The sequence below is a fragment of the Puma concolor genome, chromosome C1 (assembly GCF_028749965.1).
Source record: "Puma concolor isolate L17-30 chromosome C1, mPumCon1.1.hap2, whole genome shotgun sequence".
Taxonomy (NCBI): Eukaryota; Metazoa; Chordata; class Mammalia; order Carnivora; family Felidae; genus Puma; species Puma concolor.
This window is the reverse complement of record NC_141674.1, coordinates 132,076,250-132,103,460: the sequence shown is the minus strand read 5'-3', so window position 1 is coordinate 132,103,460 and position 27,211 is coordinate 132,076,250.

The following is a 27,211-nucleotide window of genomic DNA, read 5'->3' as shown; positions in this document are numbered from 1 at the left end:
CTACCAACAAGATGATTTAGGAAAATAGCTTAAAACTGGTTTTGGAGATTGTTTTTTGTTTTTAAATATCTATGCTATTTTCATTTATGACAGGCTTATTTATTTAACTTACTTTAATTTTTAGAAGTTGCATTTTAAAGTTTAATTTTGTTTTGCAGTCATGTGTATTTACATAGATTCAACATCACATCTGAAATAAAGATTAACAAGTTAAATTTCTTGAAAGAATCTGCAATCTTTAGAGAAAAGGTTCTATCCCTGACCATGCCACCCCATTGTTATCATTCTGTATGTGAATATAATTATTTTTCATTGCTTAATGGCTTATCCCCTTCTTTTTAAGTATTCTTATTAAGGTATAACATACATATAGTGAAATTCTCCTTTTTGGTATTATTTTTTTCAAATTTTGTCAAACGCATATAGTTGCACAAGCACAACAGTCAAGATACAGTAGCTCCACCTAAATCCCTCCACACTCCTTCAAAAAAATTTTTTTTAATGTTTATTTATCTTTGAGAGACAGAGTGTGAGCAGGGCAGGGGCAGAGAGAGAGGGAGACACAGAATCTGAAGCAGGCTCCAGGCTCTGAGCTGTCAGCACAGAGCCCGATGTGGGGCTTGAACTCATGAACCGTGAAATCATGACCTGAGCTGAAGTCTGGATGCTTAACCGACTGAGCCACCCAGGTGCCCCTCCCCACACTCCTTATAGTCAAACCTACAACTACTAGCCTCTGGGAACCACTAATCTGTTTTATGTTTCTATAGCTTTATTTTTTCCAGAATGTCATAGAAATGGAATCATGTAGTATGTGGACTATTGGATCGGAGTTCTTTCAGTTATCAGAATGAATTTGATGTTGTTGTCATTGTATATATCAGTAGTACATTTCTTTTTTATTGTTCTGTAACATTCCATTATAGAGATGTACTACCATTTATTTTCTTTAACCCACTCACCAGTTGAGGGACATTTGGATTATTTCCAGTTCTCCAACTCTTCACTGTAGAATTATTTTTTGTAGACTCTTTAAGATTTTCTGTTAAGATAATCATACTATCTCTTTATGAAGGAATTTTATCTGTAATTTTGTTTTTATAACACATATATAATATATATATGCAAATTTACCCTCATGGAAATGGAAATATATATTCTTCCTTACACAAGTAATGACATATTATATTTTTAATCATGCTTTGTAAAAAAATCAAACAAACAGAACATACAGTATGTCCTGAATGTCACTCTTCATGAATGTCTATAGACATTTTTCTTTGTCCCTGTTACAGAACGTTGGTCCTCCAATGATTGAAACATTTGTTCATCTTCTTGGAGCACTGGATTTATAGAGATTGACCTATTATATTGCTGTCACTATCTTGCCATAATTATTTCTCTTAATTGGATTTTAAGCATATGTTTTCTAAAAGTATTATAAAGCAAATTTGTCTTTAAAATCTCCTCCCTCACAGTTTATTATTTATCTAGTAATTAAACTGTTAAATTTTTAATATGATGTCATTCATATTTGATACTTCATCATTGCCTATTTTTTTAATTTTTTTTTTTTTCAACGTTTATTTATTTTTGGGACAGAGAGAGACAGAGCATGAACGGGCGAGGGGCAGAGAGAGAGGGAGACACAGAATCGGAAGCAGGCTCCAGGCTCTGAGCCGTCAGCCCAGAGCCTGACGCGGGGCTCGAACTCACGGACCGCGAGATCGCGACCTGGCTGAAGTCGGACGCTTAACCGACTGCGCCACCCAGGCGCCCCCATCATTGCCTATTTTTAATGAAGGAGTAGAAAATACTGTATCTATAACATGTATTACTTTAAGAGAAATAAGTAGAAAGAACAAATCCTGAATAGAGCATCTAAAAATTGTTGGATAATTCATGACATCACCTTATTTTAATTGCACATTAGACATTATATGGCACTCATTTCAACCTAAATCATGATGAACATTTTCACACATGAAAAGGAGCTATAGTAACAAAATCTCATTTTATACATCGGTAATTTGAGAAGTGTCATCTGATTAGACTTGCAGAGTGAACAACAATAAAGGCCAAAGTTTCCAGCTTCTGTATAACATCCATAATTCTCCTCATATTAACATTTTAAATTCATCAGAATCCCAGCATTCTTGTCACCTGTGTGTGACACTTTCCCTTAAAATTATAATAAATGTGTGGCACTTTCCTTTAACATTATAATAAAAAAAAACTGTTAGATGTTCAAGAGAGGGGGATAGATGCTATTCAGATCAACATGTAAATTCCCTGCCAAAGAAGATTAAGTCTTCACATTTGTGAATTCTTTTCATCTGGCTCTTACAGGATCTTCTCACACAGGTGTGTGACTGAAACTTCTTTGGGGATGCTTGAGCACATGGAGATTCAGGATCATCCTCCAAGTGTATACTCAACAGTAGCATAACCTGAGAGGTCAAGAAAATAACTTTGGACTTCATCTTCAGTTGTTCATTCAACCATTCACCAAAACAAGCACACAAACAAACATTTGTTTAGGATTCACCATAGACCAAACTCAGTTCTGGGCATACAAAAACATTTCGAGAAACAGTGCTGGTAGGTTCTTTACTCCTGTGGAGTTGATAGTTCATTGTGACTTGATTTATCAAAGATCATGTCTTCCTACAGATAAAAGGTACATAAGGTACATAGGCAGATAGAGGACTACTCATCCTGCAAAGTTGTGTTAGGGAAGCAACACATAAGGAAAGTAATCTGAAGCAAATCTCAGTGCTGTTTTATGCAGTATGGTTACAATGGGCCTCATTCTTTTTACACAAGAAAATAAACAAGTTACTAGTGCTTGTTGAGATTGGTGTATTGGTCAGTCTTTTTTAATCTAGTGGTACGTTTTTTCCATATTAGATTACATCCCCCAGCCAGATTCCTCATAAAATAGGGTAATCTCTTTAACCAAAGGCATAGTAATGACACATTGTTTTTGCATTTATAAAACTTTTTTTCATGTAATTTATACTAAATTAGAAGTATAAGAAATTCCATTTTAAGAAGTAATAATATGTTGTATTTTACACGGTATCACAGTTTTTGATGAAACTAAACAAACCAACCAACAGCAAAACACCTGAGAACCACCTCTCCCTCTCCAACAAACCTAAGAAAGTAAAAAGAGTTTCACTAAAATCAATGTTAGATTAGGAATGTTTGGCCCAAAAACAAATCAACTTGTTTTTCAGTGAAGAGGTAATAACCAAGTTTGGGAATGGTGTTTACTATTTCTTTCTCTCTCAAAAGTAAAATGGTTTCTTTCCTTATACAATGTGTAACTGGTAAATGTGTGAGAAGTTTTCAGAAATGTATGGCTAATTTCTTTTTTTTTTTAAGTTTATTTATTTATTATGAGAGAGAGACAGAGAGAGAGAGAGAGGGAGGATGGGGGAGGGTCAGAGAGAGAGGGAGAGGGAGAATCCCAAGCAGGCTCCATGCTGTCAGCACAGAGCCTCATGTGGGGCTCAATCCCAGGAACCACAAGATCATTACCTGAGCCGAAATTAAGAGTTGGACGCTTAACCGACTAAGCCACCCAAAGCACCCCAGAAATGTATGACTAATTTCTTAAGCATTTTTTGAACCAAAAATATTCAAATACTATAGAAGTTTTTGAAGAATAAGTAGAATATTGATTAAAGTATTAAGCGTATGCAACATTATTTTTTAATTGAATCTATACTAATCTTTAGTGGTATTTTTCTCTTTTTATTTTCTCTGTTCTACTTCCTGTACTGATTGAATTTCTTCTCTCAATGCTCAGGAATAACTTCTCTTAAAGCTCCAGTAAGTCAAGAGATGCCTTTATATTCCACACTGAATATGCTTTGACATCGAATGCCTGTTAATAAGTGGCAATGATAGTCACTTAGGCAGGCATCTGTTGAGTGCAGCCACCATGGGGCATTGCTAGGAAAACCATGAGAAAGGTGGCCTTTCTTTCCAGTTCCTTATGGCCTGGCTCTCTTTTAGTGTAAGCTATGAAGTATGAATTATGAATTAATTTAGAGAATGTAGGGGGAGGATGGAAGACTCTAGGCAGACTGATTGACTGATAGAGGAAGAAATGTGGCACCAGTAATGGAAGAAATTGAAGGAGTGTCAACATCCAATAACATGGTCTGGTAATAGTCACAATAGGCTAAAACCTTTTCTGTTCAAATGGAGGGAAGGGATTCAGTCATTCAAGGAGTGCCATCAATTTATTAAATAACATTGTTGCCTCGATATACAGGCATTTTAAGTTGTTTTAAAAACAGACTAACAAATTTTGTCAGAAGTTTGACATTCCTAAGACTTTAATATTCTACTTCTGTTTTTGGCTACTCTTCTTAGAACATTATTTTTGTGATTTTTCTGCAATTTTTAACTTGAAATTAATTTAGAAACCTACTTGTTGACTTTTATCAGATTAAGCAGATTAACTATTTTGGTTTGGTGTTTTTCTGTTTTTGTTTTTGTTTTTGTTTATTCTCATTATTAGAGTGGGAACGACATTCTCTTGTGGTTTTCTGTGTCCTAAGGAGAAACAGAAGGCTTTCTGTGGTTGGCTGGGTGTGCCTTGTACTTAGTGTGGTTCCTGGGAGGCCAGAGGACTTTCCTCATGGTCAGTGCTCTACTGTTAGTTCTCAGAAGACCCTGCAGGCCTGTTCTTCAGGTGGGGCTGCTTTGCACACACTTACCCCATCTCCAGAAGCAACCTACGGTTGCTGGTTCCCAGTTGTTCAGCTTGTGTGGGGTGGAGGGATTCTTGATTCTCCTTGTTCAACCTGATTTTTAATACATTTATTTTCAGGTAATAGTACTTATTATTTATATATTTCTTTCTTATTGGAGAAGAATCCCACGTGTCTATGAATAAGAATACATGAACAGAAAAGCTTTTAGAATTCATACATGTATAAAATTTAAAAAGAAAATGATAAGTAAAAATCTTCCCGAAAAGTTAACTAAGCATGGAAAAGACACAAGAATATCTAATGAGAAGTCAAAATATAATTGGCGATATACATAGAAAGCTTAAAAATCTATCTATGAAATAGAAAACTGTCAATTTTTAAACATCATTTATTTTATGAGTTTAATTTTAAGAACTTTTAAAAATATATTTTCCATCAAAAACACATTTTATACTTAATTCAGTTAGAAATTAATTTGGGAATAAACCCATTTCAGATAAAATTTCAACAAGAAGGGTTGATGATTAATCATTCATTCTTTAATGTGAGTGAGTTAACTATTTAATGAGATTAATTTATTCTGTTCTGGGTAGCTCCAATTCCATCATGAGAATGGGACCCTTGGTGGAGGTAGGGTAGAAATGAGGACAGAATAAGCAGGGCGATTCTGATGCACAGCAATCTATGGTCCAGAACATCATTTTGCCTAGAGGGGGCTTGTGGGCTTTCTGAGGCTCAAGAGCAGAATGTGGGCATTTGGGTTTGGGGGTGTAGGGCCGCAGGCAGCAGAGAAAGTACAAAATATGGGACATAAAAGATAACTAGGATATGATCCACTAATTGAATAGTTACACTGAGGCTGACCATGCCATGACATATTTCTCACACAATGGTTTACATATGTCTGTCTATAAAAGGAAAAACATTTCAATTGTGGTCTCCTCAGGTTGAAAAATATATGAGATGGAGGGAAGTGACTTAAACAGAACTCAAAAATTTTTTGAAATACTGAAAACCAGAATTTGGGGTAAAAGTAAAATCAAATGAATTATTTAGCAAAGCAAAGTGCTCTTCATGGCTGCAAGTCTAGACAGTACAAAAATATCTTAATAAAACTTGATAAATCTGTCAACAAGTCAATATTTTTTCAGTTTTATGTGACTTAAAAAAATCAAAATTACTCTTTTTTCCTTCTGAATGTAGCTTTGGATCCAAAGTCCTCAGAAGGCAAGGCTCAGATTTGTTAAAATACCTTGGGATACATTGTTCATGATTCTTCATTTAGGTTAAGTCTTGAGACTAACTTTTCTTGCTATTGTGATTATAATGCTTATATGGGTCTCAAAAAGACATGATTTCCAACTTCAAGAAAATCTATTATTTTAAAATGTTTGCCGTCATGACAGGAAGTTGCAGAAAAAAAGGCCTGTCTGCCTTTGGACAAATGCTATTCTGTTGATTTGTTAGGTTTTGGACAAATGCTTTCTACTGAGTTGTTAGAACAAAGCAAGTACCTGATACCTAGTTGTCTTCTCAGTCATTTCTTTTTAAGCAAGAGAAATTCAGTTACCTGAATGCAAGGATAATGACGGGAACTTACTTGCTGTTTAGTAGTCGATAAAAATTCCCTTTCATACTTTTCTTTACAGCTAAAAATGCATATAATGGAATTATACCATTTCCCAAAACAAAATTAGACGCATATTTATTTTTAGAATCTTTAAGAAACAACTCCATCTTTCTTCTCTGCAAGAGATCAAGTAAATCATAAAGCAAGCCTTAAAAACAGTTTTATCCAATGTGAACATGCACAATCAATATTTTTAATGTTCACTTAACTTTTATGCAAAGCACCAGAGCAAACATCTGGTTGCTTTGTAAGGGATCGACATGTCTCCCTCCCCTTCATTCTTCCCCCTTCCTAACCCCAAACACACACAAAAACTTTTCAGATTTCTTGAGGGCCACAGCTGGATACAAAATTATGCTGAATATTAAAATGATAAACCACATCTTTCCTTTTCATGATGGGTGCTTATGCTGAGTGGTAAATATTTTGTCATGATTAAGTATGTCATAAATGGATTCACTTTGCAATGTGTTGACCAGCTTAACTTTTTCACCCCAGCTAAATTCATCGAAGTTTTGTTTAATATCTGAATTTTCTTCATTGTCTTTTCTGATGTTAAAGCAGCAACATATGGTGCTTTGCAAGAAAAGATAATTAGAATTTTGCCTTGCCTGCCTTTAATGCTCTAGTTTGTAAAAAAAAATAAATAAATAAGAAAAAAGTTAATGGAATTTACAAATAATAGGTGCAGTAAAAATAAAAATTATTAAGTAGATCAACAATTTAACACCATCATTTGTACATTTCAAGTTAATGAGAATAAATATAAATGTTCTGAGTATTTTTTTAGCAAATTAAAAATAAATCCAGATCTTTTCCTCCTACATCCAAAAAAAAAAAATTACAAAAAAATCCTTTTCATATAGGGTGATTGGAAGCCACTTGATAATGTCAATATATCTGTCTTTTGCAAAGACTTTAAGGAAATATGTTAATGAAATCAGGGCACTTGAAAATTCTTGCTAAGAGATCTAGAGTCTTATTAATAATGTCAGTACTTGGACATTTCTGGACCTCATATTTCTCGTTGTTGTTCTGAAAGGCCAAATATGACAACCCATGTTGGCAAAATGATAGTTTCATCATGAAATGTAACCTCCAATGAAAAGTTTAGTGCTTCGCAAATAATACAAAGTCCATAGTAACTGTTCAATGAATTAACAAATAAACTAGGTTTTTTTTCATAAAGTTTCCTTTATTAATGTAACAAATAATTAGGCTTGAGAGGAGACTGGGTCTTAATTCTAGGAAAAAAAAAAAAACATGCTGTACCTCAGTCCTTCTTTCCCATCAGTCTTGATTTTTCTTGACTGCTTTCCCTCTTTCACTGTTATTTCTAAATCTTCTTGGTCATTCCTGACAAATTTTTACACAAAGTCTGTGTTTTGTATCTTTTCCTGTTTTTTTTCCATTCTTTCTTTTTGCTATGGAAGTGTCCGATTTTGTCCGTGACCTGGCATCTTGGCTTCTGCTTTAAGAAAGCATGATTCTGAAATTATGCCTCTGTTGTTCTAGGTTTTCACTTGACAGTACTTGATTTCAAGTTTGCAGTTCCATTCTTATGGCACATCTACACTGCCATACCAACAAAATTAACCTCTACCAGTCAGATTTGAAATCTCCCTCATGGTGGAAGAGATAATTATAATCATCATATTAGTTTCACTTCATTTTTAATTTTCTACTTAATTTGAAAATGGAGGAGAAAGCATTAGGCCCCACTTCCCTAACCCTGCTCCCCATTTTGTAATTTCCATTACACAACATCATGAGCCGACAAGAACCACATAATTTTTATTTATCCATTCCTCATAAATACATGTTTCTATCAGGATTGGGAGGAGGTATTCTGGAGAGGATGTACCAAGAAGCTAATTAGGCCTGAAATTTGTGGCTCCTCACTTACATAGATCTGGTATTGGCATAGAAGGAACCCTAGCAATCTTGATCTTGTGTTTTTGGCAAACCTCAATCAATTAAGTCCATGGCCTCTTGCTATTCAGTATCTCTGTAGTCACTTTTCTCTTTGTGTGCATTGATATTAGAATACTTGTGGACGTTGTCAAGGATTAGCAATGGGGAAGCTAAAGAAAGATGAAAGTATTGGGGGGATATTAACATATATCATATTTGGTAGTCACTTTTGTATTTATTTAAGGTTATTTTTATCATCCCCAGTATACAAATAACTTGGGAATATCCTTTCTGACAGCTGTGTTGATTTACCTGAATTTGTGAAATGAAGGTTTAGATCAAGTGGTCTTCTACAAAATTAACTTGTCCAGTGTTATTTGCCAATGGAATTTTGTGGATAATGGAAGAGGTAAAACATTTAGAACATATAGAGGCAGAAACTAGTCTGTGGAAAATTCTTCCAATCATCATATATACATATATAGCAAATAGTAGGAAATATATACATATGTATGTATATATTGATTATTTAATACATATAAATTTATTTGTATTTACATTTATAGTTATAAGAAGAGAAGAATTTCATTTTTATTTCTACCTGGTCAAAAGAGGTTTATCCATATCAATTATATAATTGATAATGTGAAGTTATCATTCCATACATTTTCCACTTTTTTGATGAAAATCACACAAAACAATTTTTTCAAATTTTCTATGAACATAGCCCACAGCCTTGTAGTAGTAATAACAAAGACAACTTCTCTGGGTTAGGTTATGTCTTATAGATAGTCTAACATTCAATATAAAAATTAGTTAAGTGTGCTAGAAGAAAGAATAGATGATCTTTTTTTTTAAATGTTTATTTATTTTTGAAAGAGAGACAGACACAGAGCGTGAGTGGTGGAGGAGCAGAGAGAGGTGAGACACAGAATCTGAAGCAGGCTCCAGGCTCCGAGACATCAGCCCAGAGCTGGACTTGGGGCTCGAACTGATAAATCGTGAAATCATGACGTGAGCCGAAGTCGGGCGCTCAACCAACTGAGCCACCCAGGCACCCAATAGATTATCTTTCTATTCTATGTATAGATAATAACAAAATCATCATATGAAGAGACAATCAAAGAGTATGAGACAAAAAATGTAGGAATGAAGTATTATAAAGTTATGCCTGCCTATCCATTTAAAAATGTCATTTTTCCAAAATCTGTTTTACTTGTGATAATTGTCATATTAAAAAAATTTGTTATAATTTATTTTACAACCTGTATGAACAAATATCCTTTTCATACTTAATTTCATGTTTATAACTTTTTATTCATTTTCTTAAAGAAGCCTCCCAAAGTGGCTGAATAAAATCTGGATATATATTAACTAGGGGTTATTTTCAATGTCTTCTTATTCCTCTAGCACTATCATTTTAAACAATCTAATTGGAAAAATTTTCCATAATTATAAATAATGATAACTAAGGGACAAATTAATAAATGCTATTTAAGTGGTACAATCAGTAAGTACATGTAGTTACAGAAGAGGGATTTACATTAACATACTAATGCTCAAAAAAGAGGAAGCAATGTTCCACTGAAGGGAATCATTGGATATGTAGATAATTAATGGTAGATGTTAATAACATTAGTAGTGTAGGTCAGTTTTCAAGTTTCTTCTCACTTGCATCCTCAGAATTGAAGCCTATCTCCCCAGGTTCTAATCTACCACTGTGTACATAATATTGAGACTAGAGCATTAAAGATAAATTAACAAATTCTCTTATGAACATTTTGGGATTGTCTGCACATACTCCCTTCCCCCACTTTCATTGTCTTACACCCATACTCATAAGAGAGTGGCCAACTCACAAAACATAACCCCAGGGTCAGGCTACAGTTAACTGATTTAAGGGTGAGTGAGTGTATGACTCAACAATGGCCAAGCTTAATGTCCCATCATTTGTAACTGCAACCAGAAAATTCCAGAATAATCTTGGCTAAACTAGGAATTTCAGAGGTATTGGTGAAATAAGTAGCAGAAAAACCTGAAGAGAGAGAGAAAAAAGTAACAAAAGGAAAGATGCCAAGATGACAGAAGTAAGTCTTCCTAGGTTCTCTCAATCTTTTCTTGTATCTTGGTTCCAACCTTTGCTAGGGTAAATACTATCATAGATTCCATGAATACATCTGTATTAATTAGTATCCTTCCTGATAATCACCCTTTTATTATACATATCCATGGTCCTTACACCTGGTAGCACACTAGAATCACCTGGAGAATGTCTGGCCCTATCTGGGACAAATTAATTAAGGCTCTTAACTAATTTTCTCCTTACTATATAAAATCCCCAAGAATTACTTAAAAATAAAAGACAAACAATATTTGAGCTTCCACTTCTGAAATATCCCTCAGTGATAAGGCTAATAGAAGTCAGAATAATTTATATCACTTGACTAAGATTAACAAATGAATATGATCTATATTATAGATTACATTGTGTATGTGTGTGTATAAATAATATGTGTGTGTGTGTGTGTGTGTGTGTGTGTGTGTGTGTATAATGGATGTTTATAGATGTGATTATGGAGATTAATAGACATATAAATAGACATATATAGACATATATATGACCTATATTATAGATTACATTGTGTATGTGTGTGTATAAATAATATATATGTGTGTGTGCGTGTGTGTGTGTGTATGTATATATATATATACATACACACACACACATATAATGGATGTTTAGAGATGTGATTATAGAGATTTGATTTTAAAACTAGTAAAACAGGGGCACCTGGGCGACTTAGTCAGTTGAGCATCCAACTTTGGTTCAGGTCATGATCTCATTGTTCGCGGGTTCAAGCCCCCCTGCTGGCTCTGTGCTGACAGCTCAGAGCCTGGAGTCTGCTTCAGAATCTGTCTCCCTCCCTCTCTGCCCCTCTCCTGCTTGTGCTGTTTCTCAAAAACAAATAAACATTAAACAAATTTTAGAAAATAAAACTATTAAAACACATAATGACATCAGCAAATGACAATTTTAAATGGTGATTATTGAATTTTAACATATTTGTTAGGTTTTGAAATTTTAAGTGTGTGTTGCCAACAAGTATCACAAAATAGAGTAATACTGTGATGAGGTGGCTTGCAGTATAGTTTGAGGGACTTGACAAGCATGGAGAATTCATAGACAGCATGCTATTCTCAATGAGTTTAAATACATTTATGCCAAGATATTTTGGGGAAGCTTATTCACACAGAGGATACTTTCTGCTTCAGTAATATGTTCCCTAGTGCAAAAGCTCCCAATTCTGTTTGAATTCTCTGTGATATTCTGGCATGCACAGTAGTTTGGAGTGTGTGTGTGTGTGTGTGTGTGTGTGTGTGTGTGTGTGTGTGTGTGTTTCTTTCATTCTTTCCCTTTTTTGACAAAAACCACATAAATGGCAGTGCACAAATCCCAATTACCTTGAACTTGCTAAAAACTGTCCATGGTGTTAAGAAAACAAAACAAAACAAAACAGAAACCTCCCTATTCCCTAATCATCCAAATGAAGAGATTTGAATACCTCTTGTGTATTGCTGAGCCTTCCCATTCTTCAAGTTTTAACTGACTTTATTGTGTTTCTAGGAGGCAGAAATAAAAGGAAAGAAAGGGGAAAAGTAAGTACTAAAAATATGTGAGAATCCATGCTCAATTTTTTCTTTTTTTTACTATATTTTTGTAAAGGCATGAAAATTGAGCTCAGTTTGATTTTCAGTCCGTTGAAGCAAATTATTTTTCAAGGTGTTTGTTTGTTTGTTTGTTTGTTTGTTTCGGTTTCCACAAATTATGTGCACATCTTTTTGGTCACAAAACGGCATTAGGCAAAAACTCGATATATGATCGTGGACTAGACTCTGCTAGCATATGGGATTGTTGCTTGTTACCAGTGTGCAGGACTTGATATATTAACTAGATGTAATGCACCTGAGGACAGCACTCAGTTTACTGCAAGTCACTTAGCAGAATTGTGATCATCTAACAAATGATTAATAACATGTGCTTGGTTAGTCTTATTGAAAGAGTGTGATTTTGGAAAGTTGTTTGGTGAGTACCAGCTCCTTCATCTGTAAATGGAATAAAAATAATACCCAAAGCAAAGGACAGTTGTGATTATTTAGTGAAGGTTTACCTGGAAAATCAGTGAACCCAGTGCCTGATACTATATACACACTAATCTCCCCCTTTCTTTATCTCTCTCACAAATATAGATACCACATATAAACATGTGGTATAATTTATAAATTCTAAAACACATTTCTTTGTATTTTTTTAAATCTCTGAAATATCAGTGTGTCTTCTAGAGTGCATCTTAGCATTGTGGCATGGCTATATTGGTATTATCCCTTTTTTCACTGTTATTATGTAAAATACTGGTGTATCTTACCAGAAATAGTGCCCTTGCATTCAATTAAATGAATAAATTTTTTGATCTTGTAGATGAAGTCTCCAATGTGTTATAACTGTATATCTTTTTATACCCTATATATAGAAATAGTATTTATCTTATTTGTATAGCTATCAACAGAACTTTTTGCCTTTAGCTATTTTGGTTTTTGCCTTTTCAATGTATTATATTGTAGAAGATGAATCCAACCCAGGAATTTCAACTGCTATGTTCCAAATGAACTGTGGCATGGATGAATAATATTTGCTAAATGAATCAGCAGAGTCAATAGAAATATAGAGTTATTTGCATTTTAATATATATTTTATTGCATTTGTTATGTATAAAACACCAACATACCTATTAAGAAACATGTGCTGAAGTAAAAAGAGCATGTGCTGGAAGATAGAAAGTCATGTTCTTAGCTCTGCTTGGAACTAAGGTTACTTGCATAAATCATTAACCTCTCTGAACAGTCATTTCCTCCATTTGTTAAATTAGAGTCTTAGACTGGTAATTGCTGATATTTATATGAGTCTATATTGTCCAAAATGGTGGATTGTCTCCCATGGACATCCTAGGTCAGACTATTCTAGTGGAGAAAATAGTTCAATGTCTTCATTGATGTGAAGATCTTGTTAAAAAAAAAAATCAGATAATAGACAGTTGTTTGGATGCTACCAAAATATTTAGAATTCTTTTAAAAAGTTGTACTCAGAGAAGTCAATAGTCATAATATTATGTACTAGGATTATTCAAAGACTTCGTAGAGCTTCCATAACTTCTCACATTGTGGAAATACAAGTTGCCCTCTGGAATTAGAAATAGGGCAAGGCAATTTGTATTCATTTCTGTTCAATCAAGAAGGGTTCAGTAGAGGAGGCTCTATTTCACAAACCTTGTTATGAAAGAAGAAAGAATGTTAGTTTAATGCTCACTCCCATTAAGTGTTCAGTAAACCATACTGTCTAGTTCACAGATAAGTGAAGCTATTTTTGCTCTAGTGACAGCAAGAGCAATGATATAGTATTAAGAGAGGTGACATTAAATAAGTCTGCCACTAACTTACTGTGTGACATTGGGCAAGTCAGGTCTCCTCTGGAGATAATGGTGATCTGCATTTCTTTTTAATTTATCTTCTGGCTCCCAAGGAACATATTGTAGATACATATTGGACAATTTGATAATTGAGATTTACTTTACACATGGTCCAGTGAGAGTGAAAAATGATTACTAAAACTAATAGGATAGAGAAATGAGAAGACCCAGGTCAACTGTGGTCATAACTTATCAAGAAAGGCCTTTGGAAATAGATAATATTTGAAGTGATGAAACCAAATTGGTGATACAAACTCTTCTCTGTAAACATTTGTAGACAATGTCAAAATGATCAGATATATGGTGAATATTCCTAGTATTTTGGCAAAGAGCAATTTTTTCACTTTTTTCACATAAAATTGTCCGTGAGAAATAATGAACATTGCCTCAATTTAATTTCTTGATTTAGCCAAAGCACCAAACTTAACTTAGTTGATGTATCAATTTCCAGTCTCTTCCCTTCATTCTTCTTCTCACCTATCATTTATTATCTCTAAAAGTTGGCAATATTAAAGAGAACATGTTTGTAAGAAGATTAAATTGACAGAAACTGATCATATAGAAAGGAAGCAGCTGCAAAACCAATAAATATTAGAGTAGGAATTAATAATGTTTGTTAATGCACTCTTTACTATCTTACTTCTAACAGGAATCTATGCTACAAGTTATTTGTAACATTTAAATAGAAATTCAGGTTAATAGAACTAAAAACTTGGAGAGTATATAGTGTTAGCACAGTTTAGATTTCTACTGTATTATTTATTGGTTCTGTGATTCTGGGACATTATTACCTGGTTCAAATATCTGAAATAATGATAATATTACCTTTTTCATAGAGTTGTAAAAACTGATGTTGTGAATAAGCCCTATGAAGTACCACGTAAATAGTGTGTGCTAATAAACAGTCGCTAAGAATTCAAACTTTGAGATAATTACAACTCATAAGCTGTGAATCTGAAGAAATTAAAAATAATCAAACCTTGCCTCTATGAAATGGCTATATGCATTTCTTAAGACTTTTAAACTGTTGAGCATATGGAACACAAACTCCCTAAAGCTCCCATAGGTTCCTTACCCAAAGGGAGTGATGCGTGCTATTGCAGACTGTGAACGGACATGTGCAAAGGGTAGAGTACCTCACTGACCATGCTCAGGGCACTGTGGCAGAACAGCAGCAGACAGCTGTTGTTTATTGCATTGAGTGACAGTGGGGTTTGAAGGGCATACCCACGAATCTGTTCCACTTGGACAATCCTTTAAGGAATACAAATGAAGCTACTTAAGCAGAGACAAGTAGTGGACTCTCCCAGTGGACTCCTCTGGCCTCTCCACAGCATGAGGGACTGATATTTTAGGTAGCACTCCTATCATCTCTTGATGGCATAACAGTGCATCACACCTCATCAATTAGGAGTTCCTGGAAAATATACTATATATAAAAGTATCTTTTACAGGGCCTAGCAGGTCTACTGTTTTTGAGTATTAATATTACATTAGTAGAACCACATACATATGAGTCTTTGAAAAGTTGTAGATATGAACTTAGTCACTTGCTTAGAGAATAGCTATAACCTTCATTCTCTTGAGCATTCATTTCCTAACATGTTACAGCTGTCAGCACTCAAGAAATATTTATGTAGTCTCCAACATTCATATTCGGGGCTTTTAAGGTACATCATGAAATTATGCACAAATGCTTTAAAGAATAAATAACTCATGTTTTTATAATTAAAAAGTTGTTGCCAATATCAATTGCCTTTTAATTATAGTCTACTTTTTTTATATAATTGTGTAAATCAAAAGGACTTCCATACATGTTAGTGAAAATTTAAAATTAAGAAGACAAGTTAATTCATCACCAAGAAGACAATAATGAAGATTAAGGAGTGACAGTTGAGAGGCTACAAAATGACATGATTCCTTCTAATGGTATTTTTCTAGTTAGAAAAAAGACATAGATTGCAAAAGGGATGTTTTAAAGTACTTATAGAAAATTGATACATATATGCTCGTCTAGACTTTACTCTTCATATAAAAATAGGGAATTTAAGACATTTTTTATTTTGTGTTAGTAAGGCCCGTATTTCCATGGCTAACTATATTATTTTAAATCGTTAAAGATAAAAAAATTAGAAAAATAAATTCTTCCAATACTATTTTTAACATTACATGTAAATACTTTTACACACTAGTCTATATTTACACAGAAAACTGGCCAATTTTGGCCACTTTTTCTCTAGATTTTCTTTGTATAAATAGCATTCTACCATGTTGATTCTACCTTTTGTTGAAGAGACAACAATCTGAGCCTACTCAGTCACAGTAGTAACCAATCCTAGGCCTTGACAAGGAATCCTTAAAGTCTGTCTATCCTGTAAGAAGAACAAGCATATGCTTATTTCAAGCTTATTATATGCCCAACATTTTGTTAGGTGCCTTGGAGAATACAAATTTTTGGATTCTGTATATTTTCAAGTAGTTTAAAGCTTAATTGAAGATGTAAGTGGTGTAGGTAAATCACATATGAAATATACATGAATATGCTTGATTGCATATAATTTTAAAAAATCATTTATAAAAGTTAGAGAGGGATGAGATAACTGGAGAAGATTGATTTTTATATAGTCAGTGACTAAAACAACCAGAAAAAATTCAAAGGTAATTTTTATTTTAAGAAATTATTATTATTTTTTTTCAATATATGAAATTTATTGTCAAATTGGTTTCCATACAACACCCAGTGCTCATCCCAAAAGGTGCCCTCCTCAATACCCATCACCCACCCTCCCCTCCCTCCCACCCTCCATCAACCCTCAGTTTGTTCTCAGTTTTTAAGAGTCTCTTATGCTTTGGCTCTCTCCCACTCTAACCTCTTTTTTTTTTCCTTCCCCTCCCCCATGGGTTTCTGTTAAGTTTCTCAGGATCCACATAAGAGTGAAAACATGGTATCTGTCTTTCTCTGTATGGCTTATTTCACTTAGCATCACACTCTCCAGTTCCATCCACGTTGCTACAAAGGGCCATATTTCGTTCTTTCTCATTGCCATGTAGTACTCCATTGTGTATATAAACCACAATTTCTTTATCCATTCATCAGTTGATGGATACAGGAGTACTGATGCATAGGGGCACTTGTACCCCAATGTTTATAGCAGCACTCTCAACAATAGCCAAATTATGGAAAGAAATTATTTTTAAGTTTATATTACATAAAATTTTGTTAAAAACTGATACATTTAAAAACCAACTATATGGTGCAATCTTTATAAAAGGTAAACTTGGCTTTATTCTGCTATTGAAAATGTTTAGACACCAGGGGCACCTGGGTGACTCAGTCAGTTAAGCATCTGACTTAGGCTCAGGTCATGATCTCATGGTTTGTGAGTTCAAGCCCCATGAACTTCTGTTCTGTGCTGTCATGATCTCACGGTTTGTGAGTTCAAGCCCCATGAACTTCTGTTCTGTGCTGTCAGTTCAGATCCTGGAGCCTGCTTAGGATTCTGTGTCTCCCTCTCTCTCTGCCATTCCCCCGCTCACACTCTGTCTCTCTCTGTCTCTCAAAAAATGAATAAATGTTTTTAAAAAAATAAAAGACAATGTTAAGAAACCAATAATGGTTTGATATATTAAAATAACATTGTGAGTTAATTTTGGAGGGAAATTCATTTCAATGACCATCTCATTCATTCTTCCTGACATAGCCAGGATCTGAAAATCTCATGGAATCTGTTTTTTCATTCGTTTTTAAATCTCAGTCGTTTGGTTTTGTTTTTTTGATGTGTACTTTGCTCCAAGTCCCTTGCTCTTCGATTTGTTCTTTGACAGTTGTAATTTAAAGGTAAGACTATAGGAAGAAATTTAAAGCAAATAAAAAGTGGAAAAATAAATCTCTTATTTTTAAAAATAAAAAAATGAAGAAACCACATATCAGAATAAGAGCCACTGATAGTGTTTGAGATATGGCTAATAAATATTTAAAATTATTTTGCTAAATACATTCAACTCAACACAGCATATTACATGCTGCTGAATCTTTCTAATCTTTCTAGAGTCATACTTGTCTTGATTTTCTTAACTGTTACAAAATATATTTTCTTAATGCTTATATATATATATATGTATATATATATATACACACACACACACATACATGTATATATATATATATATATATATATACGTATGTGTATATATATATACGTATGTGTATATATATATGTATGTATTTTTTTTTTTTTTCTGACTTCTGTCATGAGCTGGTCAAGAAGGGGGTCTCTGCTTCATACAACAATCTAGGACTCCTTCTAGCCTGTAGCTTTGTCTTCTTTTATATCCTTAAAGTTCTCTCTCCTCAGCTGATAGATAGGAAAAGAGAGAGTGAGCATGGAGAAAGGCCACCTGCTCTTACCCACCTCAGCCAGGAAATGCATGTGTCACTTCCACCCACATTCTACTGGGGAGAAGTGGTGTTATGACACAACTTAGATACACAGGGCAACAAGTGTAGTCCAGCTGCCAATCATATACATGAAAAATACACATTGGATGCCAGCAGTCTTTCTGCAGATCTAATCAAGATTCACTTGTTCAAATCCAGGAAACACTTTAGGTACTTAAAATAATGTCAGTAAATTGAAAAGAAAACCGACTCCTCCAGGCAGGCAGTGCATAGCTAAAGAGAGTTCGGTGGGAGAATCAGAAGAAATCATGCAGCAAAAAGGCTATCATTGACCCTAAATCAAAAGATTTGTTTTCTGGTACATAATCTAACATGTTAAAAGAGGAAATAGAAACATTAAAACAAATAAATTAGAGAGAAACCAATTTCCTTTATAGAAAAAAATTCTATATTTAACTCATAAAATAATCTTTCTTTCAATATCTGTGATCAAAAATGGGGAGGGGAAGTATAATCACATAACATCTGGGTACTACTCGGCAGCTTTCCTCAATCTTTGAAATTTTTACTCTCATTTATGAAAGAAAAATGATTCAAAAATTTATGAAAGAAAAATGATTCAAAAATAAATATAAAGCAAACATCCTTAATTATATTCCAAAAATTCTTAATTAGCGTCTTCAAACTTCCTTCATCAACTGTAATTCTTAGAAGGATCATTTAAAGCAAACTTAGTTGACTTACAAGAGGGAAAACGAGGGAAAGGGGGATCAACTCTAAGTGACTGAAAGATTGAGCCTAAGTTCCCCTTTGCGTTAGGTATCAGTTTAAATAGTTTACGAGGGAAGAAAGAGCCATTGCTGCCGCCTGCCTAATGTTTCCACATCCATGTAAATGCAGGAAGTGTTTGTGTGTGAGCGCATGTGTACCTCTTCTAGGAGAACAGGGGAAATAGAAGGGAGAGAAGAACTAGGGAAAGAATATCGAAAGTGGCAACTTACCTTTAACTGAATTTAATATGTCATCCTCTGTAGGTTTAAGCATTTCCACCTAAAAATTGATGCTTTAAAACTAATATATTTAAGAAATGAATAAAAAATATTTTTCTAAACAACTATAATACTATTAAAAAGCATGATATAACACTATTACTTTTAAATACGCATAGTAATTTGAGTAACATTTCATATTGTTATCCAAGCCCGTGTGAGTGGAATAATAAATCTCATTTGTAATTAGTAGCATTCAGTTAATTTTCTGAAAAGTCACTTAGAAAAATCTTATAATTATGATTAAACCTTTTCCTTACAATATTTTTTAAACTAATGATTTGACTTACACTTACTTTCTTTGTAAATTATGTAAAGCTAAAATATAACCTATCCAGGATCGATGTACCACAAACAAAGTTGCAGGTGCTTCGATACCCTGTATCTCCTCACTTCTGTACACTGTTTTCACCACCCCCTCCACATGGAAAGGCTGTGTCAGCTAAGGTCCAGTTAGTTGTGTTCCATGGCCTAAACCCAACAAGAAGAGCTTGGGTAAAAGGAATCTGGTGCACCAGCTTCTCCTTAGTGAAATCCTCACTGTTGACTTCCAGTTTCTGTTTGATGTAATTCAGTCTCAGAATAGTAATCACATCATGTCCATTGTAAAAACACATCCAAACCCTAATACATGTATTTGAATAGTGTATTCTTTTGTATTATCTACTGTTGTGAATTAATTATGCTATCCCTTTCTCTTTGTGATGATAGTTGAAAGAAGATATTAGTGTTATATTTAGTTGAATTTGTAATTGCATTACACTGAAGAAAGCATTACAATAAATTACTCTGTTTACTCTTTGTCTGATAGTTTTAATAGAACACTCAATTGCAGGGGAAAAACTTCATTTAAATTATCTGTACTGTTTAAATTCACTTGTTTCTGCTTTAAATCCATGAAATATCTTTAGTATAATGCTACTTAAATTATTTAAATAGTTTCTGTGCTTTAGTTCTGGATTTGTTTAAATCCGTAACTCAATATATTCAAAACAAAACACATCATCTTTTATCCCAAGCATCTTTCCCCATACTTTTCTATTTCTGTTTGTTAGGTAGCATGGTGCCCCATGTCAACTCTGACCAAAAATTCAAAGTTATGTTTAACTCTTTATCTTGACTTATTCTTTCAATCAATTGGCAAGACCTCTTGTTTTTTTCTGCTACAATGCCTTCCACCCTTATTTCTTTTTTCTTCCCTAGTTCATTTCCTCAATACCTCTCAGTTACAATAGTGTCCTAGCCTTTTATATTCTCTCTCATCTCTTCCTTCTTCTCATAAGATAATGTTCTCAGATTGGTCCTATAGGTATGTGATGTGGATCATGACACTTCAAAACTAGAAAAATATAGACTCTTCAGCAAATTTAAAGCCTGTGCATTAACCTCACTGAATGCCTACATTGTCTTATATCATCTAACAAAATTGAGCAACATATCTTTAACTGATCTATTTCTAAATATTATTTTGTACCAGTATGACATTTATGAACTTCTTCCTATAAAATAACCCTTAACAACAAGCCTGACAATAGCATTAGTGAATTGTTCTAATAATGAAGACATTGACATACCTACATTAAGTTATGGAGAGGACATGCTAGCACAAACCTTTGTGATAAACTATTCCATTGCTTTTTATCTGACACAAAAATGTTGCTTTATTAGATTATTATATGTCATGTAATATGAGATTCGTAACTACTCATGTTTTTAAAAAAGCATCATTATCATCATCCTCATTTTTTTAATACTTGAGATGACTTTAATTTACATTGATTCTATGCAGACCAGTAATGACCAACATAACCTTCTTTCATGCTACCATAGCTCTAAGCTTTCCTCAATGTTGCACATTGTCTTATCCCAGAAGCAATCTCTGAGACAGTTTAACACTGGAGAAGTTTATTAGGGGGTTTGACTGAGATCCATACCTGTGGAGGAGAGAGGATGAAACCATGATTGAAAAGAGGGAGAAGTAAGTAGAGTTGTGATTCAGCCTGCAGGAAAACCTGCATTGATCTCCTGAGGAGTGCGGGAGCTGGATTGGCATTTCAAAGTTGGCCTGAGTTGAGCGAGGGGCTGAGCCTTTATTCTTCATGTTGATCAAGCATAAGATGTCACATGCCCCTTTAAGGACTTTCTACCTTGGGAGCAGTAGCTAGATGGTCATTGGGGAGGGCTTAGGGCAGTCTTCCTCCAGCTCTCCAGCAGTTGAGAACATAAATGCTTCATTTCTGGTAGGATATGTCGATGGCACACCACAGCATCCACCTCATGATAAACAGTAATGATTCTACATGTTAGGAGGCTTCTGCCATACCTAAGTTATAGTGCCCTATAAACACCATCTGGACTTGAGGGAGCCCTCTTCTGATGCCAACCATGAGACCATCCACCTGTGAAAATCACTGTCTTCTGAATCATTAACGTATGGGATGATGAAATCATGATCATTTAAATAAGAACTGCAAATAATCAGACTTTTGGAAGTCACATCCTTAGCTTATTTTACCAAGATGCATGTATGGATTTATTAGATTAACTTGTTGACATATTGAAAAGGCTGAGAGTTTGCTTTTAAAGGAAGAGAAAAAAATATAAATGTCAGTGGATGGTAGGTTATCATCAGCATCATATTATGAAAGCAGCACGTTTGAACTAGAAAAGCAATGTTTTCTAAGCCAGCCCCATCATTTAAGGAAAAGGAAGCACCAGAATTCCACGGTCTACCTGTGATAGTCAGGATAATAGCTCTCTAAAGATGTACAAGTCTTAACCCTCAGAATCTGTGACTATGTTACCATATGTAGCAAAAGGACTTTGCAGATAGGGTTAAGGTTACAGACCTTAGCTAGAGCATTCTAAATTATTTAGGTGAGCCCAATTTAATCATATAAACCCTTACACACAAAAAACAACCCCAGTTAGAGAGCTGTGAGCAAAGAAGAGGAAAGAGAGATTTAAAATGTCAGAGGGACTCTATCCTTTGTTGTTGATTTTGGAGATGAAGGAAGGGGGTGACAAGCCAAAGACTGCAGGTGCCTCTTGGAGCTGGGGCCAGCTGTGAGCTGATAGACAGCAAGGAAGTGAGGACCTTAACTCTACAACTTCAGGGAATGGAATTCTGTCAACTATTCAAACGAGCAAGGAAATAGACAATAGACTCTTACCTGGAGCCTCCAGAAAGGACATGGCCCTGCTGGTGCCTTAGTTTTAGCCCAGTGAGACCCATATTAGACTTATGACCCACTTTCTTACAACTGTAAGAAGGTAAGTTTGTTTCCTTTAGGCTGCTAAGTTTGCTGTAACTTGTTATGGCAGCAATAGAAGACTAATACAGATCCCCTGCGTTTCTTTAAAACTGGATCAGACAGCCCAGTGGGATGTGATAAATTAAAGGCAAGGGTGGAGAGGTGTGTTAAGTGGATAAAAGCAAAGGAAGTAAACACATAGAGGGAATGTTAAAATGAGAAGGTACTATTTAATTGTGTTGAATGGAGTCGCTAACAACAAATTGTGTATTCACTATTATTTTGCTTAGATATGTTTTTGTCTAGAAGCAATGATGCTAGTTACAGTTCCACTGTTTTACTTCTGGGGTGTTTTTGAGCAGGTGTTTTAGATGAGTATTGCTTTTGAAACTGTAGAAAACCTGTAAATTTGTGAATAATATTAATAGTAACAGAACCAAAGAACTTCTGGAAGGCAGCTTATTGCTATGCTTAAAAGCCGTGTTGCCATTTCATTGTCTTCATACAACAAGCAGCTATATAGGAAGGAAGGAAGCAATAATTTTCACATCATAGTTTTATCAGCATAACTAATCTGGGGTCTAAAGACATGCTAGAGTTTTTCTTTAATATTAGAAACCTCAGGAAGCTAGAATTGTTACACTGACCTACCATGCAACTTACCAGTAACTGTCTAGTGACTCATTTATGGATTTGCCAAAGGATATAGTATATTCAGCTGAATGAATACAAAATGTACAGTTTTTGCTTTCTGTAACTCATCTAAACTTTCATCATCTGTCCCCACATCATATGGGAATTGGAAAACACTTATTTTATTCCAATTTGGTAAATTCAGTACTGTGCAGTTAAAAATAAACAGAAGCCCAAGTTCTTTCTCTCTGCCTAGAAATGCTCCCTTACTGTTAGTTCTCTGCTGTGGCTGTTCCAGCTCAGTATGTGACAGTGTGGCTGAGGTATCCGACGTGTGTCTCCTGCTAGAATCCCCTTTGGAAAAGGAGCACTGAATTTGGCTTCTTCTTCTGCCTCTCTAATAGAGTTCTCTATTCTAAGACATAATCCCACAGAAGAGAGGCAGAACATAGGAGTGTCACCACTTTTCTGCCTGCCTTCTCTATTCTTGCAAATCTTCCAGGATATATACATTTTTAATGTTTATTTATTTTTTGGAAGGGTGTGGGGGCAGAGACAGAGGGAGAGAGAGAATCCCAAGCAGGCTCTGCACAGTCAGTGCAGAGCCCAATGTGGGACTCGATCTCACAAACCTTGAGATCGTGACCTGAGCCAAAATCAAGAAAGAGTCTGAGGCAAAACCAGCTGAGCCAAGCAGGTGCCCCAAATCTTACATATTAGAGGCAAGCCATCCACTTTTTCTGTTTCTGTGTGGCTCAGGTATCACAGGTCATATTGTCCTTTCCCAAGGACGTTTCACTCATCTCCTTTACTTCGTGACTGTAATTTCAGGAGAACAAACTGAGAACTGGATTTCTTAGGGACGACAGGAAAAACATACCAAGATAATATTTTCAAAATACTTTGACCATTACTCTTCCTCTGTAAGACAACATTGTGTCCCAGCAAAGGGTGTTTATACTAGTTTGAACTTCATCCACCTTTCTAAGATGACTGGATCCATCCTTCTAGCAGAATCTTTTTTTTTTTTTTCCCCCAATCAACTTGTCCTGCGGTATACATGGGCAAATACGGCTCCTGGGTAAAGTTTTGTCCTCTTATCACTGAGATGACTCTTCATGTTCCCAGGAAACTTACCTTTCTCCCAGTTCTGGTCTCTACCGCACCCATATTTACTCCTTTAAAAGAAACAAAGTCAGGTGGATCTTGCACAAAAGTGGATAAGAAATTGCTCCTGTTTAAAGTTATTTGATGTGGCTGCTGCTCCCCACCTCTGATTTCCAAGCATCTTCTCTCCTCCCAGATTGTTGCAACTGTCATTGACTATCTGGTTCAAGAGGGAAATGGGCCATAAACTTGTCCTGCTGTTCCCTTCTTCCCTTCTCTCACCAAACTGTATTTACCTTTCTCTCACAAGGTTGTAGCCCTGACCTTTCTTACTTAAATTGACAGTTGAGGGAAGAGTTAAAGTTACCGTTTCCTGGATTTCTCACTGACTTAGTTTGGCGTGGTGTTATTTTGCTTTGGGCATGCGGTGTGGAAGGAACTGCATGCTGTGCAAGGTCTTTTCTATAACTTAAGGTAGAGCAACTTTAACAGCATTTATACACAATAGATTGAAGTAACCTGCTAACCCCCATAGAAACTGAGGCGGGGGGGGGGCGCCTGGGTGGCTCAGTTGGTTGAGCGGCCGACTTCGGCTCGGGTCATGATCTCACGGTCTGTGAGTTCGAGCCCCGCGTCGGGCTCTGTGCTGACAGCTCAGAGCCTGGAGCCTGTTTCAGATTCTGTGTCTCCCTCTCTCTCTGACCCTTCCCCGTTCATGCTCTGTCTCTCTATGTCTCAAAAATAAATAAACGTTAAAAAAATTTAAAAAAAAAAAAGAAACTGAGGCAGGGAATGGTAGAATTAGTCAAAATCGTAGAAATGACATCAATTTGTTTAATTCAGCGATATAACTGATTTATTTAGTCTTCTGGAAAGTGGGAACCAGGATTCTAAAATTAAAGTCCTTAGCTATAAATTCTTGTTTGCCTCTTACTGATTTATGAACACGGACAGGATAGTTTCCTTCTATGTAAAACACCCTCTAAGAATATCCATGTGAAAGAGCTGTTGTGAAGGCTAAGGGGAGCATTACATGCAGAACGGTTGGCACTTGGCACATAATAGGTGATCATAATGTCAGCGTGTTGTTGCCTGTTGCATTGTTATTGAACCTTCCTGAGACTTTCTTCAATGATGTGGGTGGAGCACATTATTTCCAAAAGCAGCCTCATTTAATTTGAAGCCCTCCATTTTCTATAATGTTCTCATAACTATGTCATGTCCACTTATCTGTAGTTTATAGGCGTGCCCTTGGGAAGCCCACAGACGAAACTGTCTCCTTTCCATGTACCTACTTTTCATATTGTTGAAGAGAACTGGGTAACTCCAGTAAGTGCCCTTTCCTCCAAGGGAAACATGCTCAGGTCTGTCAGTCCACACATGCTCGGTCTCTATGTGTGAGCTCTGTTTCTTTTGGTTTCTGTTATCCTTATGGTTACTCTTTATTGCAGTTGTTTGCTTTTGTGTTTATTTTTTTTAACTGTTCCTCAAAATCTCTGGCTTACAGAATAGAATTCATATTTCAGGCATTCCCTAAGAAGCATGGATGAGACTCTTGGGAGGTGCCATTGCTTGTCTGGTTCTATTTGTGCTGGTGAACCGCTGTTATTGCTTTTCTGTTATTATTGCTGTTGAACCACATTTCTGACTTGTAGTGAATTGGCAGTCCTTTAAGATTATATATATTTTGTGCACATGTGATGCTTTTGATTAGCATCTCCCCGTTCTCTATCTCCATTTTGATTTAGTCGATCCAAAAAGCACTATCTACAGATATAATGAATGTAGTACATTCCATATAAGAGTCTATGGCTTCACACTTGAAGAAAAATAAACGGCAGATGAGGGAAAAGAAGAATCATCCATTTGCATGTTGTTTTGTGGTTACTACTGTGCAGTTGGGTTCATTTTACTGGATGGCCTCCCTTTCTGAGTGTCCTGGCTCCTTTCATCTCATAGCCAGTCAACATTGTGAGCATCTGCCTGTCTATTGGCCTGAGGACAATCCATCCCATGTTTAATCCAATACTGTTGTTAATAAAGAGCAAACTTATTAGCTCTCATGTGGTGCCATTCATTGTTTCACTCAAATGCATTCTTGAAATTTGATTTCCTTACATTTCTCAGAAGAGAGGCTCAGAAGTTGGCTAGTGTGACATTGGAGGGAGTGGAAATTTGGTTGGAACTAAATGCTTAGACCACGCTTGGTTTGATGTGGTATCCAGAAAAAGATTATAATTAAAGGGATCACTTATAAAGTGCACTGCAGAGAAATGTGGTAGAAAGTAGAGAAATGTGCTTAAAATTGCACTGACTTATAATTATTTCATTATAAGATCTTCTTGTCTTTTTCTGCTTAGAATTTATTAGAATACTATCCTCTGTGGTATCATTTAAATATTTGTTTGTATGGTTCAGATTTTTCTAATAGTGCCAGAGGAAATTCAGATGAAAAATTAATTCACTGTCCTTGGGAGACATTTAATCTGGTAATCTGCTTTTAGTACCTTTGCAAAGTTTAATAATCCCTGCTGTTGGAATTATAAGACTCTTACTCCAAATACTTTAGGAAATCTTTAAAAATTTGCTTACTCAAAATTCAAGTGTTCAACTTTAGAATTGCATTCTCCATTGCTATAATTTCAGATATTATTCCTTGAATATGTTTTGTTCACAAATTGTGATATGATATGTTATATCAATACCATAACTTTTATTCTTTTTATGTAATTAAAAATTCTAGTAGGGTTGTGTTGATAGATTTTGGGCTAAACTGTATATATCCTTCAACTTTCTTGCACATATATGCATGGTCCAATCCTATGCCACTTTGTGGTTATTATTAAGCTTTTTTCCACCTGAATTATATTGAGGTGTATCATAGAATTTATTGTTCAAAGATGCTTTTCCAAGTAGACTGGGTCACTGTAAGTAATGATTCTGGGATAACCTGGAGCTCTTCTGGGGAAT